We start from the raw sequence: 19,419 nt of genomic DNA, 5'->3' as shown, positions 1-19,419 counted from the left end.
TGCCAGACAAGCAGTGTTGAATCTGAGTCAGCAAGACTTGAACTGGGGCCCTTGCCTATAGCCCTGGGGCCGCGAGTAACACACAGACTCACACAGACACGGTGTCAGACCTGTCGCCCTATTCTCCTCAGCCCTCCAGCTCCAGTCCCTAACTATAGCTGTTCAGCCAACCACTCTTAATTAGTAGCTGCTGCTGCCGCCTGCCCTGCCCCGGCGCCACTGTGGTAAAGCCCCAGCCCCACGTCTGTGTGTGTGTGTTTAGTTTGTGTTTACTCTGTGCATCAGCTGCAATGTTGCCTCTGTGCCCCTTTTTGCTGTGTGCATGCTCGCTTTCTCTGTGATCGTGCTTGTGCAGGTGTTACAGGTGGAACAGCAGTCTAAAGTAAAGACTACATATATATTGCTGTGTTCGCTCAGCACACACTGTGGTTCTCTGCATCTTACTGTATATTGTTGCACCACACGCTCTGCCTCTTAAGTCTCTTTCTAAACTCTCCATCTTTCTCCTGTTGCCACTCAAGAGAGCTGCCGCTTTTAAGCTGCCATCACAGAGGGAAACTAAAATGCTTTCTTAGTGCCACTTCTGGAAGATCACATTGAGTTAGTGCATGAGAGCGGACGTGCTCTGAGAGGCTAAAGAGACACAACGACTGTCAGGGAAATCTATATTTCCCCTATTTCCGATGTTCTGGGAGCGCTTTAGTAACAGACTGTTGACTTCACAGTTTCTGGAGATGGGTTCAGGATCCTGTTTCACTGTTGTTCTTGTTGAGGTTTATGCCTGTCAAGAGAGCCAAGTGTGTGTACGTTTGTGTGCGCGTTTGTGCGTATTTACTGCTTAAATACTTGGCCACACTTCAGCGACCACAGGAGACAAAGAAAGTATTGCACACAGTATTCCTTCTAGCTCCCTGCCTGTGTTCGAACTCCATACATCTTTCCCCTCCCTGCTTCTCATCGCGTCCTGTCATGTTCATAGTATGAGGCGGCTGTGAGGGTCTCGTCCAAGCTGCGGATAAGGCTGACATATTTCTCCCAAAGGACCCCCAGTGCAAACACATAGCTGGAATCAGTCTGCCAGCCAACTACGACAGCCACTGGCCTGCTAATCAAGACCATATTACAACGAGAGGGAGAAAGGGAGAAAGAAGACAAGCTTGGCTTAGCACAGGAAACGCATGCAGCTGGAAAACAGACATTGGATAAACCAGCCCCACATGCACACTTTCAATGCGCACACATTCATATCTGTTCCTGGAGGAACACAGGCCCACAACCCAGCAACACAGTGACCCAAATTAGCGGCATCATGCAGCCCCTTTCACTCCGAGGCCGGATCTAGGCCACATGGAGTCACGCTTTCCAGACGAAGCACCTCAAGCGTCATCCATCGCCATCCATTCACACACAACCACAGCACTCCATACATTGATGGATGACTCAGAAATCCATTGTGAAGTGAGAGATTTGGTTGTGTGCTCAGCCGGGGAGCTTGTAAAATAAATGTTCGGAGCGCGGTGCTGCCGTTGAGGCTTTCCAGGATTTCTCTTATTTGACATGATAACAGCTTTAAGAGGTTTTTGGTGGTGGTCAAAGCGGTTGTGGTCACCCTACATAATCTGTCGATCTCTTTACTATGAGTCTCCTATTTTCTGCCCTCCTCCCCCTTTCCGAGAGAATCAGCTTACAAAGAAGCTTCATGTTCTCGTTTGCTTGTTAAGCCCCATATGTAGCTGCACAATATCCCTTCTTTAGTGACAGACTGACGCATGTGACTATCCAAAAATGAGATCAAAATAAAGACTGTTGTACTGAGCAGAACTTAAACTGTCTGCATCTGTTCTGCAAAAGCAACAATTTACTGACCAACAGCTGTCCTCGTGGCCATAAAGCACCCCTAGTTTTCTCCCTCTTTCTCATCTTAACAGGAATTAATGGCCACCGCCATGAAGGCAGTTACATTTGGCTTGTGTTTGCACTGCATACTGTGTGAGTCTACAGGTAAAGGAGAAGGAATAATGTGTTTTCTTTTTTTCTCGCCCCAAGAGCGACTTGTCTACATTTCTAGTAAGAGTTTCATTTGCATTTAAGATGCTAATGTAGCCTTTTGGGGCAAGCAGAAATGGCTAGAGTGTGTCGGCGCTTTGTTTTGTCCCAGTTATTCATTAGACTTTAATAATTGCTGCCTCGCGCTCCATACAAACAACGCCAGGAGAAATGGATTCACTTCTTTCTCTCCTTGGAAAGGTCAGGGCGTATAGCAAGACACCCCACCGACACACACATTCACGATTCACGAGTCACTTCTTTCGATAAATGCGCTTTTTCTTGGACAACTGTGCTGAAAACCCACTGTTTGTGTTTGAATGTGTGTGTGTGTGTGTGTGTGTGTGTGTGTGTGTGTGCGTGTGTGTGTGTCGCTACAGGGTTTAAGGCAGCCGTTGAAATTCAAATGAGGCGTGCAGGTCGAGACTTGAGTATTCCTCGAGAGAGAGAAAGAGAGAAGGAAGAGAGAGAAGCAGGGATCTTCTGAGGATGTCTCTCATTGTGGGTAGAGGTCACAAGCACGACTCTGGTGACAGGTTCTTGTCGTTGTGCGAGCCGTAACCTTTCCCCCTTGTGAAATCACGAGTTTTAACAAGCCAGAACAGATCATACAAGCCATCCTTCAACACACCAAGGGAAGGGTCAGCCGACCTGCAGAGGAAAGTGGATTGCAGTGCGGCGATGGAGACCGGCTTAGTGCTGAATCCCATTATCAAACAGCGTTTGTCAAATAATAGGTCAAGGCCCACTTGTACCAAAGACATATTAGGTTGTGGTTTAATTCCAGAGCTTTGTAGAACTGATTTTGCTCTGTGCAAAGTGATTTGGGAGAGAACAAAAGGTTGCTTGTATTAAGTTCGTTCAGACAGCGGACTGAGGGCAAGGCCTGATCTTAGCTGCTGTGCTTAAGAGAATACATTGATAACAAGGTTGGCGATATTTAAAAGGCCTGCACAAACATTGCTTTTACTTTGCTTTTTATTGGGATGGCATTTGTTAATATTGATTGTTTTTCTTGTTGTGACATTAACATGCTGACTTTTTTTCAACCATGGCAAGCACTTAATACCACAGGCTGTAGTCAACCATAGAGGATCTTGGTTACTCAGAGGCTTTGTGATCCAGCCTTGAACTGTGCTGTCATTTTGGTGACACTGTAAAGTAAATTCATAATGGTAAATCCAACTCTGAATGTGCTTTGTGATTATTCCTCCATTTTTCCGATTGAAAAATGAGAGTTGAAAAATGTTTGGGTAAAATGCTACGCTATGTCTCCATCACCTTTTTACCCAGCTGTCCAATCACAGTGGTGATGGGGTGGTACAAATTCAAGGAGACCAAATGTTATGTACATGTACAGGTGCTGAACAGCAACAACTGGTGAACACATGGCCCATGAAAGTATCGTCAGCCACTGTCTGACCAATGAGAATTTGGCTGGAGAAAAGCACAACATATAAAAAACTAATAATATAAAACACCTGTCCTGTACAACTACAAATTGCACAAACTAAAAGTCCCCATCCAGCTTTGCACCTCTACTTCCCAGCATGGCATACATCCCAACATTTCTTGCATCATTACAGATGCCATCTACTTCACTTTGAAGCCGAGAGACCTAGCTTGCATAAATACCCAAACAAAGCACGATAATGGCTCTCAAATAACGCCTCAGCAATATTTCCAATCTGCTTCGAAAGTGGCGGTGAGTGGCTGAAATAAGCGAGGGATTGGGGAGTTATGAGTGGCAGTAGGTCCCTTGGGGACAATGAAACATGACAGGTCATTTGCCTGGCCGGTATTGGTGTGATGTATTTGTACACTATGGCGAGGTGGCTGGTTAGGAGTGCAGAGGAAGAGGTGGAGGGGTGGAGGGAGCAAGGAGCTTATTCAGCAGGCTGGAATGCAATAGGAACAGAGGGGAGACGTAATCAGACGGGCACAAATAACATTTAAAACACATTTAAAACCACAGGCAGCAGAGTATTTCTTATCTTGCAATGATTGTGTCCCCCAGTGAGGCTGTGTCTGTCGTGCACAATAATATTCAGACATGAGACAGTTTTATTCATCTCCTCAGTAGGGTACACTCTGTGTGTGGCTTTGCAGAGAGAAGTTTGTCTTCCTTCTCAATACTCTTGTCAAAAAGTTTGGCAAGCATAAACAAGAAGGGCATGTGTGCAGCTTCAGGCCTGCAGCATCCAGTGCAGCGGTTGTCCTGTAAGCCATAGTTACGCCGAAGACTTTTCGTATCCAGCCCAGTGTTGAACGAGACGCTGATATATTTAGTCCCTCTTCTCTCCTGTCTCCTCTCCTCTCCTCCCCTCTTTGTCTCTGGCGTTCCTCTCACTCACCACTCTTCCTCTCATCTTCCCCCGCTCCCACCAGTCTCTCCTTATCTCTCTTCCTCTGTGCTCACATTTCTGTCTTTCCAACACGTCTCCCTCTGTTTTTCTTTCTCTCCATGTCTGTTCTTCTTATCCTCCCCCACGCTCTCCTCCTCCCTGAAGCTCTACCTCGTCCCGGAACCTGTTGCTGTATCGACACTGAGAAGCTCTTTGGACACAGTTTTGGCGTTGTCTCTCATCCGCCTATTTCTCCTTTTATTTTCATTCACAGCTCTTTCCCTCCCTCTGTCACTCGCTACATTTAGACACGGGAACCTCTAATGTAAACTTAGACAGACACAAAGGCTGTTGGACTCCCACAGAATACACACACACGCCCTGTTTACACTCGCGACAGCTTTATTAATTGTTCTGTCTGCCAAGTTGAGAGACAGTCTCGGTAATATGAGCTAATGAACGCGTGCTTGAGGTTGCTGTGCGTTTTGTTCTCTGTTGAATCTCACTGCTCCTTCCCCCTGTCTGCCCTGCGACTGACTCACAATGGCTGATGTTACTCGTCCTTCTGGATCGACCAGTAGGGCTGGCCCTTCCTTTTGGGAGCGCTCCAAGAACAGCCAGGCGCCTCTCAAAAGGCTCTGATCACGAAATGGACGTGTTGGACAGAAGACAGGAATTCTACTTAGACCTTTTGTCCTGGGGAGGGATATTTTGGTAGAAAAGACTGTGGCTTCTAGTTGGTTTATCATCAGCTGCTGGAGACCAAAACAAAATCTGTTACACCTTCAGCAAAGCCTTATTTATGCTTATTCCCACATTCTCATATAATAAATGCGGGTTTGATACAATAGCTTACAATGAATGATTATATTTGCTTAGGAAAAGAGCTTTACTTCATGCTAGAAAGGTAAATAGACTGCAAACAGCACGATTGTTTGTTGTTTCACTAGATACAACAATATGTAGCTATAAATAATAGCATTTTCTAACAGTCAGAGCTGTTGTATTACAATTCATACTGTGTTAGATTATACCCATTGTTTTGATACATGTGTATACTTCTTAAAGATAAACTATGCAGGATTTTTTAATAAACAATGTATAGACTCACACAGAAGTAATCCTTCTCAATCATCACTTATGACCCACTGGAAGTTTGTGGCGGTGTATTTTTCTGCAGAGAATCTGCTCTCTGCCTGTATTTTCTTATATTCCTCTTATTTTCTGTGGATGTTTCTGGGCGTGTACCCTCACAAGGCTCAGGCAAGGTCAGGGCTTTATAAAAAAGTAGTGACCAGGTGCCAGACTGTAAGCAGCAGGCATCCAAGAGACACAAATATAGCGAGAGTGAATAAGAGTGAATCTAGGGTTAGATTTTGCTTTCACTTTTGCTGGTGAGCATGTTTACAAAACAGTAACTGACAATCCTTCATATTATACCTTTTTAAAGAAGAAGAATTAAGTTTTCATTAGTTGTTAATCTGATTATTGTAAAACAAAATATGTGTGAGAAAATTCACACCTAGGAATCACAGTTATGGTAAGATTTTCACAATAACAAAACTTTGAACAGGTTTAAAAAACAAAAAAAATCATGAGCTGCAAGCTGTGATGTTTGGGGAAATCTCTGAAGCCTGACTGGATGACCTGAATTTGTCTCTATATGGAAATAATGATGCTAAAGATGAATTCAGGGCAACTAAAATCAGCTGAGAGATGCTTTTTTTTCTGAACCAAACACATTCAGCCAAAATGATCCTCAGCTGCTCCTATTTAAAGCCCATAGTGATAAAAGAGCGGCTATCAAAGCACTCTATTAAAACTCTAAAAACTGTGGAATCCTTGTGGAAGTTATAGTGCCGCACCATACAGAGTATTTTGTTTTTGAAGTACTTAGTCTAAGTTGAAGTGGTGTTGGGTGTAGTTATGTGACAGGCACTCAGTTGCCCACTAGCTGAGGAAAAAAAGTTTCCCTTTTAGCTGAACATGCACAGACTGTTCTCCTCTTATCTCTCTTCATTCCTCCTCGTTCCGCCTCGCCGGCTATCTGAAAAGGTATCGTCAACTCCTCTCATCTCACCCCTCTATCTCTCCCTCTCTTCTCTCCATTTCCATCACCTCGCCTTTTCACCTGCACCATTTTCATCTGCCGCCTGATTATTACACCTTTTCTCACTCGATCTCCCTCTCAGTTATGTATTTTCATTCTCTTCTGCAGCCTCCGGTGTCATTCTGATTTCCTTTCTTCCTTCCTGAGAAGATTTTTCTGTAGACATCATTAAATGTACATTAAGTCTCTTATGTAGTTAAATAGAGGGGAAAGTGTAAACTTATAAGTGTCATTACTGTATGTGTCGTAGTTACTACAGACTGTTTGCGAAGGTATTAGTCACACAGACACACACACACACACACCCACATTTACATACCAGCCTTCGTCTGGTTCTCAGTCGCCGCCTCTATAGTGGAGCGGTGATGCATGCAGCACTGTGTGTCGCGCTTCACCAGGAATACAGTATGTGCTGATGATCTGGGACAAGACAGGAAATCGTCTGAGCTCACAAGCCCCTTTTCTCTTCCTACTGAACACCATATACGGGTGCGCACACACACACACACACACACACACATAAACACACACACACACACATGCATTGTCTGTTGGCTTGAATATCTCCTGAGCTAAAAACAGTTGGGATAGACGAGCTTCCTTTGTTTCAGTTCCACAACGGCGGGACTGAAGATAATTGCCGTTGGCCTCACATGACTCAGATATAACAGTGCCATTTAAACAAAATGAATGGTCCTGTCCCGCTGAGTTCCTGGGCATGACTGTGTCTTTGTTTAGTGTTTATGCTGTTGCGATTCTTCCTGTATTTTGTGATGAGTTTGACCGTGCGGGTCAGTGTGTTTTTGGGTAGCAGATTGGCTTATTTGTTGGGCCAGTGAGTTTCTGGATTTTCATGCAGAACAAAAGCTGATGATACACATTTTCTTCAAATTGAAACATACGGTAGTCTAGAAATCAGCAAATCTTGTTTTTCCCAATAACCTACAAATAAACAAGGGATTGCAATTTCGGTTAATTTTGTTTTCGATTGTTCTGTGCCCATTAACCGATAATTAAGTGATTAAAACATTAAAGCAAAAAAAACAAAACAAATGCAAGATGACATGAAGTAGAGGCCTAAGAGAGTCCTATCCTTTTAGTCTTAAGCCCCAGTCAGTATGTTTACATGTACATCTAAGTTGGGCTACAGTTATAGCTCGACTAAGCTATCTAAGTGGACTACTGTCTTTATCCCAGTATACAAGCACGGGAGGGGAACCGATTACATGACTGAAGTATTCTTGACTCCATCACAGTAGGCATTGTGCCCCCTTCAGCTTGTTAGTATTGGATATTTTTCTGGTTGACCCATTATGTCTCAGATCAAACTATCGACAAAAAAATTAGCTACTCTTAGCTAGCAGCAAACTGGTACCATGACAGACAACTTTACAGCTCTTTACATTTCGTCCGTCTAAAAATGCACGGCTCTGGATGTATGTTACCAGTTTCTTCTTGTTATGCTTTTAACGCTATTCGACTTCCTGTACAAGCCTGGGGCAGAAACTGTGGAGCATGTACAGAGGGCCTCGGCCAGTTTGTGTCTGATTGACTGTGTACACGCAGGCATAATTCGACTCCCAATCGCATTATCTGGGTGTGTTGGACCGACTTGTGGACTCAGTTTCTGTTGGGTTTAGATGGCATTACTAAAGGTAATCGCTGAATGAGCAGCACTGGTAGCTAGCTCCCACCAGACCCCTGGTTGGTGCACAGTGCAGTAAACCAAAGAGTGGCAAAAAAACCCTATAGACTGACATGAGTACCGTTTAAAAATATTGTCAGCGGTTAACCATGTAACGGTTAACCCATGACATCCTCAAAACAAACAATGAACAGCATCAAATGTTGGAGACATACTGTTTGTGCCCTTTTAGCATCCACAACTTCTTACATGGATTATCAGATTGTTTTTTGATAGTTTCTCTGTTAAAGAATTGAACCCACATCTGCATTAACTCTGATGTCTTGTGACCCATCTGCGGACATAAATCTGCTAAACACCATGTGACACAAGCCACACGCCTGTCTTAAAGCATTTAGAGCATAGGATAAAGCCATGCGGTCATAGCCAATGATATGGTTAGTAATACTCCTCAACAGCACACATCCGGAAGCAGTATGGGCCTTAATGGACAAAGATGGATAGGGATGCTGTCCAAGTCAATGGTGAACCAGCCCAGATACACTGTGTGTACTCGTTTGTGTGCGTACGAGTGCTTTTGCTCACATGCTGTCATTAAAGGACATTTATTTGTTTAAACTTGTGCTGTATGACGTAATTACTGAGACTGAGGCGGAAAACAGGAGAGCAGATGGTCAGTTGTCTGTTGTCTGTTTCAATAAACTTAATAAGTTGAGGCCATATCAAGTGTGATGGGGCACCAGAAGAATTCACAGCTGAGAAGATATGAGCTAGATTAAGTCTTGGACTAGTGTCAAGTCTTTGAAGAGCTCAGGTCAGATGTCGGCTTCTTTATGATGTAATCTCGAAAGAGAAATCATAAAGGATTTTGGTTTCGATAGTCTTTATCTACAGATGTGTGTTTCGTCACATTCCTCCCGTTAACACAGACACCAGCGATGCCACAGATAATGACAAAGCCAAAAGCAGACTGTACTTTGGACTTCCTTTTTGTTTTTCCAGTTTCATTTATTCTCAATTTATCGACTGTGTGGCTCTCCAAGACTGAAACTTGCCTGAGATTAATGTCAATTTGGAGTTGATATCAGCAGTTTGAAATATTTTCTCATTAGCTGCTGCTCTTGCTGTTGGTTTTAAGCTGATACATCATTTTCAAATACTTGTGCAATCCCAGGGAGAGCTGACCATTCATCTAGCACTGACAATGTTGGCGGTCCGCATAAGCTTTCTCTGGAAACATTAAGTCCAAGAAGGGGAGGCTACCTTTATGGCGCCATTAAAACAAAAGGAGACAGTGATTCTTTTTAATACCTTTCTCCTTGAAGCGACTCCTCTTCCACCCACTGCCACCATGAGCAGCACTGTCCTCAAATCTGTAGAGAGAGGATTTACAATGGCATGCCTGTTTTTACAACAATCAACACTCGCTGGCAAGTTTTTACAAAGCAGTGCAGCACAAGCCCTCTCCAGCACTCTGGGTGTCAAGGGTCAGTCAAGCTCATAAATGGCGGGCGTGAGGAAGAGAAAGTAGAAGGAGTTGCACTTGAGGACAGCAGTGTTGGGTAATAGGCTGTTTCAGGCAGAGCAGGCTGCATTCCATTATAGTGAACTCAGCAGAGAGAATATAAGCAACGCTATGGAGGAATGCGCTGGTTTGGCTGAAACAGAAAGAGCTGAGAAGAGCCTATTCACCAACCACAACATGTTGTATACTGTATAATGACGGTATGTTTTGACCAGTTGATATTCGTCAATCATGTCCTCAGTTTACCATTTTGGGTCCCGCTTCACTCCGTCCACTGACTGAACCTGTCCTCACCTTGTGGTTTCATGACATCAACACCTGTACAATCAGCTCAGAAAGCCCAAACCACAACTTGATTGGTGGAATGAATGACTGTTTGAAAACCACAAGGTTGTTTGTGGTTGACCTCCATTGTGACTGGCATTGCTCAGTGTTGATTTTAGTCATGGAGTGGCATGTAGGTGCATGCTGGGCTTGTGATTAGCAATAACAGTGCCCGGCACCATTCACACTCAGCAGGGAAGTTTCCTAAAAATATCTAAGCAGGTGCAGTTTTGTTGTGTGAGGTTCTCTCAAATCTCAATTTCACAGAGCCTTGTTAATTGTCATTTATATAACCAGCAAGCCTTGGCTGCTGAAAAGATTGTACCCAGTGTCACTGAGACACACAGAGCACTCCAAATAGCATTGCATATTTGAGGTTTGTTGGCATAAAACTGGACCTCATAACAGGAAGCTAAGCAAATGTGGATGCTACATTAGTTTGCATTTTTTATCATAAGCTACTGGTCATACCAGATCATGTAAATCTTTGGTGAGTGTATTGAATTGAGTAAGGCTGTGAATTCAACTTTTTACTTGTAAGAGGAAGAATGTGTTATTCATGTTTTCGCTTTATAAACAATATCCATCCACTGTATCTTTACATAGCCATAGTTGTTTGCTGCTATATTAATGCTTTGAATGTCTCATAGAGCTCCTTTAAGTGTACTGGATTTTAAAGTAGTTAATGTCAGTTAATTTCATTTTGAAATATGAATTTAAATCTGCATGGCATGGGGTTTTATGCACTTTTGTAACAAGGATGACTTCAAATGAAGTTAACAACCTGCTGCTGCATGTCATCACCCCTTCTAATCATTTAGCCTTACTCTTGTTCTCATAAAGCCATGTCAAACAGAAGCAGCATTAGCTTTATGCTCCAGACAACAGTACAGGCTCAGTGTGACATTGTCCTGGTGAGCCAGTGGTGAAACATTGTACTAACCTGCACGATTAATGCATTACTGTGTGACTCGTATCAGGCACATTCTGGCCTTGACCTACATATCGCCTACCTCTCCCACCTTCACACACTGATACATACACACACAGACAGACACAGGATTTGTCATGGAAAGAAAGACCCAGTCGCACAAACACAGTCGAGAGATTAAGAGTAAACCACTAATCTGACGGTGCCTGGCATCAGAGTGTTTGTGTGTCTGCGTGCTCTCTTTTTGAAATGTGGGCAGGTTTTATGCGATGGCTGGTTCATTCTGTCTTAGCAGCTGGAATGAAGCCCTTTGTTTTTCCAGGAATTTCACCCCTGAGAGAAGAAACGGGGAGGGCAAAATGTGTGCTCATTTTCAGTTTGTTGTGATCACCATAAATTTGGTGTTTGAACGAACAGGTTGTTTTTTATTTGGGTGTCTGCGCTGCTATGAGTCATAAAAGATGGAGAATGTGACAGAAGAGATACAGAGAGCGATGTGAGCTGTTTTGCAAAACTGAGGGAAAGAAATAGCGTGACGGAGAGATGATTCGATGGAGAAGATTGGGGAAGATATAAAGATGGAGACAAATACAGACTGTCTGCTCCTTATGTGTTATTGGAATGACAAGGGCTGCATGCCTGGGAGACACCCTGGGGCGCTCAACCCTGTGTTCACCATCCAAATCAGACACAATGTTCACAAACTGTTCCGAGCACCAAGATGGTGCCGTTCACTATTCAGCCACCTCAAGCTGCTCAGAAAGTGTTTGAAACACAACTACTGTTTCACTCTTTGTTTGACACAGAATGCGAGCATGGTGCTAGCTGTGTAGGGTGAGATCTGAAGGATATGGTAGGGCGCACACACCTGTCACATAGATTACCTTACACACACAAATATACATGGCATGTGTTTGCTTGACGAGGTGATGAATTCCACATTGAGGTTTGTCCAGACCGCAGCACATTCCCTTTGCATTCCATTTTGGTGCAAACTTAAACCCCTTTTACACTGCCTGTTCAAGGCGGGAATGTCACGCTGTTATTCCACCTCACCGTTCTTCATAAAAGGTATGATCACGGCATGGTGGGGACAGAGTGGTGTGGCCCTTAAGCCGGCAGCGGAGGTAGTAGCAGCGCTGATTCGATGTCTGTGTAAATGTGACAGCTGGTAGGACGTGACCATGGGCGGGATGGGTGTAATGTTTTGATGACATGGTATGTGTGTGAGTCACCACCAGGAAATTCAAAAGTAGTGAGCAGCAGTTAGCAGCTAACTCGAAGAAAAACAGCAGCTGAAAATGTCTGCAAATTAGAGAGACAACGAGGTCCAGGAGCTTCTTACCCTCCCAGAGGAGGACGAGATCAGCTGCTATATCACTAAATGATTGTTATTACCATGTTAAACCATTGTTTTGTTTAGAAAGTGCTTCCTGACACGTTTATGTCCCACTAGAGGCTGAAGCTGTTGTGCTACACCTCATGCCGGTCACACCTCCTTTGCTTCCGGACTGCTGGCATACTATCTAAAATCACACACTGGGGTGGCATTATGTTTAAAAAAGCAAAAGCAGTGTAATGAAAAGTCTTTGCTGAGCCAGTTTTGCAGGATCTCTGTGTAAAAAGGGCTAATGTTGCCATGAAATGTGTGTGTGTAGTGGTGCTTTATGCTCTTATGGCCTCATCTTAAAGACACATAGTAGCCAGCGACCCCCTTCTTCCTCTGTCGTATACCCGACAAATGCAGGCAGAGCAGGGACAACTGTGTGCTGTAGCCTCATAGCACAGGAACATGTGCACACATTTGTGCCCGATGGCAACACCCACACACACACACACACACACACACATACACATACTTGTACACCACTGTGTGTCTGAAGTAACGTCTGTCGGCATATAATCCCGTTTACCTCTGAAAACACAAGAGTGTGAGAGTGTTTATTGTCACAGGGAATGAGGAGAAGAAGAATTTGTGTGATGTATTGCCCACAGTCTGTCTACTGTCTCGGAGTGGCAGCTGTCTCTCTCTCACACACACACACACACACACACACACACACACACACACGTCTGTTATCCACAAGGCACATCGGGTGTCAGAGAAGCAGTTGTCCTTGCACTTATTGCTGCTCCAGCCCTTGAATGTGTGAGTGGATTGTCTGTCAGTTTCTACCCTCGTCCTTGTGCAGGCTACTGATTCAAACCTGGGAAACAAATAGATGAGGACAGTGAAATTAAGTGTCATCAGTCAGATTAGTATAGATTAACAGGCTAACAAAAAAAAACTGTGGTGTAAAGTCTTTAAGCCTGTTTTTCATGTTTTTAATGATTGTTTATTATGATGTGTTTTACGACCCTGTGGCTCATGATACTTTCTCAAAAAACATTTTACAGTCTTCAGATTCCATTATTCCATGGAACAGAGCTGAGCAGCTTGTAAAGCGTCTGCTGTAAAGAATTTATTCTTGGCTAACGTACTTGAGCAAAACTAATGTAGAACGAACCGAGGTCGATGTTTGAGGCCAGTATTTCTACTCCGTAGCTTTTTCCAAACTCCGTCACATCGTCAAGGGTAGCTGCTATACAGGTCTAGATCAGGTTTTATCACTCCAGACGGGCTGATGGCTTGAAAGTCAGCCCAGCAAGGTGCTTTAAAGACAGGGGGCTCAATTTGTTCCAGTGCCTGACTTCCTTACGGACACACACACACACACACACACTGCTTTTGTGCTCTGGAACAAGGCATTTGTTTTGGCAGGCCACCTGCCACAGAGAGAGCGAGAAAGGGCACCGGCGCTTGTCCTCCACTAAACTGATTTACGTTGGCAGTAAAACAGAACTCATAAGGACTTTTTATACGCCTTAAGACTTGCCAGTCAGCTTGTTCCCGCAGCCAAGGCAGGAAGGAAATGATACAAGATACCACAATATATAATACTGCTTTGTTGTACGACCTCTTGAAAATTGGTCTTACCTCCTCTGAAGTTTGTCTTGGCTTGCTGGATGACTTGAGTACGATATAAGGACAGTTGATTTTGGCACCTTAAAAGTGCTAGCTCATATTTTGGTTATTCTTTTCTCATCACTAAATGCCTTTTTGTCACTATTTTTCCCTTGATAATAAAGTAATGATATGAGGTAATGACACAAATGAATATCAGATTTCGAGGTCGACTGTTGCTGGTTATATTGCTCCCAAGGGCGCTCCACAAATACTATCCATACTCAGTTAGTAATACATATTCTGCTGTCATGCAACTGTTATTGAAAAAGGAGGACCTTTATGAACAAATTTCCATGGACAGTGACAAATAGGGTTTGATATTTCTTGATAACACTGTGGTGAGTTATTGCAATAATGTTGACATTCTCTGATAATCCCCAGCAGACAGTGTGATTGCTTTGTCGCAGTGTTGAGATTTGAGGTTTTGGTGGGTTAAGAGGACTGTTTCAGCTTTAGATTGGTGGTCTGACCCCCCTTCTACCACACAGAGACAGCCTCTGATTGGTACATGTCTCAGACTGGTGGGCTAACCAAGCTGCAAATGACTAGCCTGTGCCATCTGTACCTGTGTGTGTGCGTCTGAGCACAGGCCTGAGTGTGTATATGGAGAAAGCACCAAATGGTTTAGAGAGCCAACCACATCCTCGACTCTGCAATAACTTCAGTCAGACTTGTGTGTGTGAGACTGTCTGTGGTTGTGTTGTCTGTCCAGGGATTGCCACCCATCCCTCCTTCACTTCATCCATCCGTCAGAGTGTCGGGGGATGGTAATCCATTCTTCCCATATGCAGATAGTGGCGGTGAGATTAGGCAGACCCTGGGAGAGGATTAAGGCTTCAGGGCTTGGCTCCCCCTCTATTTTACCTCCTCTCTAACCATCCTACCCCCACAACCCGCCACCCGCTTCCTGCCGCCTCCTCACGCTGTTCAATCCTCCACCCACCCCTCGCCCGTCTCCTTTTCCTCCCCCGGGCAAATCTCCAATCTTTGGAGTGTGTTGGCTGCAGAGTGAAGAGGTGGAGGGCAGATTAAGATAGAGACCCATTAGGTTTCTGTACATGTGTGTTTTGATTTGCATGCGCATAACATATTGGATAATCCAAAGTGTATTTTGCATTTGTGTGTGTATATAGAGACCATTTGTGCACAGAAGATATGCAGTTGGTGTGTGTAGGTTGACGTGTGCCCAGTGTGTGTCTTTTAAACCATATTGCTTTCAGTCACCTCCTCGATTATGCTATGGTTTTACAGTAATTGACTTTGTGCGTATATGAGAGTGTGAGTCTTGAGAATTTGCATTAATTTTTTTAGAGCCTTTCCATCGTTCTCACACCATCTATCTTTCTTTCGTAAACTCTCAATTCCACCCTCTCACCTCTACCTCTTCTCCCAGATGTGACCCACATGTTGTGACGCAGCACAGAAGGTAGAGACTTTGTGTGAGTGCTGCTCTTCTTCCTTCCTCCTCTTCATCCCTCTCTCGCCACCTTCTCCTCCTCTTTCTCCCCTCCAGTGGCAAGCGCTGTAATTGATATGCCACCGGCAATAAATCAGCACAGCTCTAGGGCCGAGCAGCGACCATTATCTGAATGGACAGGTTTAGCTGCTTTGGAGAAGAGGGTGAGAGAGGGAGAGTTGATCCAGCTCAGCTCACAAGAGTCACCAACAGCACACCACTTCACCAGCCTCTGGAATTGCCTCACAACGTACATGAGAACACACCACCACCCCCATCTCTTCTCAAGATTCTTCCCACTGTTAAACCAAATAAACAAAATGAAGTCAAGCTGTGGAAGAAGCCCCCCCCCCCCTTTCTAAGCGTTTCCGTCTCTGTTATGTCTTCTGCATCTTTTTCAATCCCTCATTCCATTTCCCAATGCCCATTGGGACACAGTACAGTCCTGTCAATTGATAGGCCGTCCCGATATCAAATCCAATCAACTTGGCCCCTTACAGCCCGTCCTCTCTAATGCTTTTCCCTGATGTGATAACGGCCCCGGCTCTCCCGATATGGTGGCTGCCCATTCCTAAAGCCACAGACACGCTCCAGCCCAAAATGATTGACATGTTTTTCCTTGATGGTGCCAGATATGGCTCGCAACCTTGTTTCAGCGCTCTTCCCACCATTTCACTTTAGCTCAGGAGGAAATTGAAATTGAAGAGGGTTTAGAGGGATAAGGAGGTGGAGGGAAAATGGAGAAATTTAAGAAAAAAAGAGGAATGTGTGTAAGAGGCTGAGTGATTGACTGTATCCTCGGCAGTTGGGCGTGTGAATGGGTGGAAGTGGAAGGACTGAGAAGGAGGGAGGTGGGGGCTCATTTGTGAAGGCATTATTAGTGTGAATGTTTAATCCAACCTGTTTGCTCTCTTGTTAGTTTTGAAGTGGATGACTCCATGTTCTTTTCACTAACGTGTTCGTTTAAGTGTGGCATGATGTCATCGTCTTATTACCGGGATAGATAACAAGCAGCCGGAGACCCCCAGATGCAATTTGTTGTGCGATTCACACTCTCTTACATCAAGCCGTGGCTGGCCTAAATGAAGAGGAATTACTGTGGGGACGATTTTTTTTCCCACGTTCTCTCCTCGTTCTTTATCAGACTCTCTCATTTGCTCACTTTCTCATTGTATCTTTCCCTCGCTCGGAAATGACAAAGGAAAATGAGGCAGCCGGCCTCTCTACGTGCCACCACGTTTTAAATTGGCATCTGCTCTCGTCGCGCGGCACGACCGTACCGTTGAGCAAGAAATTAGTTTTTTTATAGGCTGGCTCGTCACTTTATTGCGGCTGCTTATGTCGAAGAGGACGCCGTCTGCATTGAGTCGTTTTAATCTCACAGAGTGGAGAGTGAGGGTATATCTGATAACTGCAGCTCAGGCCCTTCTGTCTGCAGTTACCGTGCCGAGGCGCCTCGATCCACGGGGCTCCCCTGGTGTTTGATTCAAGCGCAGGTAGAGCTCTGATTAAAATGCAGCAGAGGTGCTACCTTTTGTTTGGCTCCCGCTGCTCCTCACGCACCCTTCTGCTCCCCTCTCTCTATGCCTTTCTGTCCGTGCAGTTTCTCCTTCCCTCCTATTCCTACTTTCTATTTTTCTTGCTCTGCTCCTCTTCCTCACCTTGCCTTTTCTCTCTCCTATACGTCTTCTCCTGGCCTTTCATTTGTGGAAATTGGATGACACCACCTCTCCCTGAACCTGGGCAGCTTTGTCTCAGCTGAGCTATGGTTTGCTATTCCACGAACATCGCCACCACTATTTTTCTTCTCTCCTGCTCACTGTCTCTCCCTCTTTCTTTTTTCCTCTCACATACTATTTGCAGCAGCAGCGACTAAAATTGATGTGCAGTTTAATGACTCCTCTTACCGAGGTGTTTAATTCTTGCAGTACTTCCAAAAGTGCATTTTTCTACCTCTGAGTGTTTACTCACTCTGTCTCTGTCACGTAGTACCTGCCTTTCTCTTTAGCCCCTTTCACACATGCACTGCAAACCTGAAATTATCTAGACATTACCCGGAGGAGCTGTATGTGACAACGCAAGTGTCCAAATCAGTTGGATTGGACATTAAACAGACCTTACCCTGCCAGCTACCTATTGCAAGTCCACTTAATATCCGATTGAAACCATGTGTGAATAAAGCAGGTCATTGCCTGGAAAATTCACAGCAAGTGAGTGGGCATGTTGATGATGTTTCTGTCATGTGGCTTGTACAGACTGAAAAAAGCAAGCATCCAACGGTGAATAACAATTGTCAAAAGATGGCAATGAAAATGTCTGACCTGAGAGATGAGGAGATTCAGGAACCTTTCTCTGTCAGGTCTGGTGCCAAAATCGTTAAACAAAGCCAAGAAGCGGCACTCTGTTTATGACCAAATTACATTTGGCTACTTGACCACGGTGTTATCAGCATCATGTCCAAGCTCCTATATGCTCTAAACCAGGGAGGAGTATTTCCACTTGCTGAGAATGCGTCTGAAAGAGACAATCTTATGTTTTCTTCTACATGTCTAAAAGAGCAACTCCGGACAATTTCCAGACCTGATATTTTAGACATTGTCCATAGTTCATATTAGAAAACAGGGAGGATAGCTGTATAAAACATAAAAAAAGAAACAGGTGTTGAAACACACTCAGTTGCTTATCCCTCTGAACTTGGTAGACTAACCACACTCCCTGACCTGCATGATTGGTGATTGATAGACAGATAGCCTTGTTCCTGTGGCTCACCACATGGAGAACAAGAGGCAGAAACCAAGATAAGGAGAAAAAGAAAAGAAAACCTCACATTCCCTTTTGCCTTTCCTGTCTCTGCCCTTCTTTTGATTTTTCTCTATCTCATGTTTTTGCCTTCCTTATCTCCCTTCCCCCTCTTCCTACCGTCCTCATCTCACCACAATGTCTCTCATCTTTTCTGATTCGGCGTGGTCGTAAAACACCCTTCGTGCAGACACTTTGATAGTCAAGGTGAAATTGAAGCGTGGGGTCCCTGGGAGAGTTGCGTCCTGTTTTGCATAATCAGCATTTACAGGAGAACTAATGTCCCAGCATTGCGGGAACATGATTGGCCTGTCAAGTGGCAGCACACGCCCGAAAAACCCTGCTCCTCATCATCGATGTATTGCCGATGGAGGACGCCCAAAGGAGCAAATACTCTCTCTTTTGACTCCTCCTCCTCTCCTCCTCCTTGTCCTTTACGTGTAAAACCTCCATCCTATAAATGATCTCACTCCTGGCTTTTTAATATACCGCCTCTGTTGTCTACATCCCAAGTTGTCTAGGGATACCAGCTGCGGGGTATAGTGTGTGCTGTGTAAAATATATTTGTGTATTCGGGAGAGGCTCATAAATGAAAGCAGACCTAAGTAAATGTGTATTTGCTGAGCTCCCGCTCTTCATTTATCAAAATTAGGTGGTATGAGAGGACGACGACAGCAGTGAGGAAGTGAGTAGGGCTATATGCACTGAAATGTGGGCAGTGTGGGGCTGCGTTCAAACTGAAAATAGCACTATGTAAAGAAGAAAAAGATGCTCACAGTTCCAAGGCAGTTTGTTTTTAAAAGACGACGAGGCTTTCCTTATTTGATGCAGTGCAATAGTCTGTCTGAACATTGCTTTAATCACATAGGTAGCTCAATAGCAAGAGACAGGCAGGTTTCGAGTGTACTGACTATGATTGCTGTCTGAAGAGAGGGGGCGGGATTGGCTGCAGAAGAGTGTTGTGTAAGATAGAGACCCTTCAAGAACAAGAATCGTGCTGTTTATGCAGCATACATTTCAGTCAAGGGATTTTATATTTCTCTCTGCTGAAGTTATACTTACCCTGATATATATAGCATGTATTGTGAGCATAGCTCCCTGAGGGAATGCAGTGTGTCTCTGGCGACCTGCTGTGCTGCCAAGAGAGCCTGATGCCTGGATAATAGTTATAAAAGTGTAATTACAATAAGGGGTTGCTGTATAGTGTGTTGCTATCGGTGAAACCATGACA

General features: G+C 44.4%; 1 protein-coding gene across 5 annotated transcripts in view; it reads left to right on the top strand.

Annotated features, from left to right (window-relative positions):
• LOC126385438 (plexin-A1-like) overlaps positions 1 to 19,419 on the top strand; it is a 294,361-nt gene that overhangs the window by 94,429 nt on the left and 180,513 nt on the right. The window lies entirely within an intron of this gene.

This window comes from Epinephelus moara, chromosome 24 (genome assembly GCF_006386435.1).
Source record: "Epinephelus moara isolate mb chromosome 24, YSFRI_EMoa_1.0, whole genome shotgun sequence".
NCBI lineage: Eukaryota > Metazoa > Chordata > Actinopteri > Perciformes > Serranidae > Epinephelus > Epinephelus moara.
Note: the sequence above shows the minus strand (reverse complement) of the source record. Positions and strands in the feature narration are given on the sequence as shown.